Raw genomic sequence first — 2,476 nt, 5'->3', positions numbered from 1 at the left:
AAAAAAAAGAAAAAAATGAACAACGACAAAAAGAAACCAGACACAAAATCACCCCAAAAACGATCTGTCATTCTTTTCAAATTCACTGTTTAGCAGCACGAGGGCTCCAGGCCCTTCTGGGGCTGCCAACCGAGGTAGGTCCATCCCACAGTGCCCACTGTGTGGCTGCTGCAGTGGGCTCAGCCCCAGGCAGGGCAGGGGGCTGCACCCAGCTGGTGGCTGTGTGATGGAGCCACTTCCCCCCGCCCTGCACAGAATCTCTACCTTAATTTATTACATGAAGGCGTCATATTTATTGCTTGGGGGACTCTCTCTTTCTAAATTAATTTCCATATGAACGCAAAAGAAAGAAATCCGTGAAGCTCTGGGCTCCGTCACGCCACGGAGGCTTGTCAGGCTGTCTGGCAGGGGAGCAGCTGAAGCATAGAGCAGGTTGGCTGTGGTTTCATAGCTTCCCCTCATCACACCGCATCCCACGGGGGCTGCAGAGCAGCTGGGGGGACACGGAACCCTCCGGTGCTCTCAGGGCAGGCGGAGGAGCTGCTGTGCTCCTTCCGAGTGAGGAGGCTGGATGGGGAGGAAGGAGAGGCAGCTCTGCAGGGCTCGGGTGAGCCCTGAGGGCTCTCGGAGTGGAGAATGCCCGGTTGGTGCTCGCTGGGAGCAGGCAGGGCAGTGCAGGATGCGCTGCCATCCTCCGTCAGGGCTGCGCGCGATGGAGACGCGGTATGGAAACAATAAAAAAACTGTTGCGGGGCTTTCCTAGTGTCCTTCTCTGTTTATGGCCGTTGTCTGTCAAACATAACCACACCGTTCGTAGAAGCCTTAGATCAACAGTTTAGCTATGCAAGTTACTTTAATTATTATTATTTTTTTTTTAAGACAAACATTAAAATAGTGCTTTCTTCTTTAACATATCCTAGGAGTTGAAAACCGAGGGGTTCTGAGCAAACTGCTGGACAACTTGTCTTTGGATGCACCATGGAAATAAAAATCAAACCCCCCCACAAAAGTAACAAAGCAAATTAACTGATGGTGTTCATGCAAGTTCCTCCAAAGCCGTGACAGTGCTGCGTTGTGAGTCATGCCCTCCCGTGCTCTGTGTCCGCCTGCGCACAGCCCTGTGCCGCTGATGGTTACCAGCGTGCCCCGCTGCCCGCCGTGTCCCCGTGAGGCTGTGGTTGCTGGTGGATTTGGGGATGGGTCGTAGCAAGGGGTGGTCCTAGTGGGGAGAGTGGGAGCAGAGTGGCAGCGGAGCCCCTCCGCAGCCGGGCTTCCTTATGGACCCTGTGCTGAGATGTGTCCCCAAGGTGTCCCTGCTTGGCCCTGTGCCACTGCAGGTGGTGGAACTTAGGACAGCTCTGCAGGAGGCCTCCCTGCAGCTCACCAGGTGCCTGCCCCGGTCCCGGGCACCCTTTGGACACAATGGGGTCCCCCCTTGAAGAGGGTCCGTGTCCCCACGCCCATCAGAGCCCGGCCCAGGGGGTGGCCATCACTGCTGCCTGCAGGGCTCTGGGGCAGCACGTGTCCATCTCCTCCCTCCTCCTCCCAGCACCATGGGGTTATGCAGGCTGTTCCTGAGCAGAGAGACCTCTGTGAGCCCTGCAGCACCTCTCCCAGGGATCCCCACCCTACATCCCCTCCCTCAGCATGTGGTTCTGCTGCAGGGCTCCTGTCCTGGCCCTGAGCCTGGAGCGGTGCTTTCCCACCTGATTCAGCGCTCTCTTTGTTTTTGCTGCTTTCTGTCTCCCAACGGCCGGTGGGAGCCGTGGGGCTGGGGGTGACGCTGAGGACAGCCCTGCAGGGCTCTGCCCGGGTTCTTATAGACCTAAAGAAGAGCTGGGGGCAGTGGGGCAGTGTCCCAGGGGCAGGGTGGGCTCTGCGGGATGCTGGGGGTCGGCTGCAGATGCGCACACAAAGCAGAGGGTTTCAGCAAGCAGAGGGTTGTTTGCTAGAAATGACAATGTATTTTGGCTTAGTGACAGTAGCAAACAGCTGAGCACCACCAGAACATCGCTCTTGGTTGAGGGGTCAAAAGAGGCAAAGGGCAGCAATACCTTCGCAGCTGGTGTTGCTTGCCACACTTGGATGAATTGTGTTCATGCAGGGGAGGAACTGGGGGAGGGCTGGGGGGTGTTGGTCACAAGGGCAACGTAATGTGATGCTGTGGGGATGGTGGCTCCTGGCAGCAATAGAGGATGTGCTCCCTTTGCTGGGACAATGGCACCGCTCAGTGCTGGAGCCCACAGTGCAGCCACGTGTGCGTGGAGCCTGAGTGAATCCATCAATAAGTCTCACTTTGGTTTTCCTGTTTTTGGGGGGTTATTCTTTTGTTTTTTAACTACCGCCTTAGTTTGTGGTTGGTCTTCTGTGGTTGGAAGGAGGAGCACCCAGCAAGGTGGGTGGGTCGGTGCCCCACGCATGATCTCGTGCTTCCCTCTGCTCTCTGTCCAACTGGCTGTACTTGCCTGAGCTCCCG

The sequence above is a fragment of the Meleagris gallopavo genome, chromosome 14, assembly GCF_000146605.3.
Source record: "Meleagris gallopavo isolate NT-WF06-2002-E0010 breed Aviagen turkey brand Nicholas breeding stock chromosome 14, Turkey_5.1, whole genome shotgun sequence".
In the NCBI taxonomy this organism is placed as follows: Eukaryota; Metazoa; Chordata; class Aves; order Galliformes; family Phasianidae; genus Meleagris; species Meleagris gallopavo.
Note: the sequence above shows the minus strand (reverse complement) of the source record.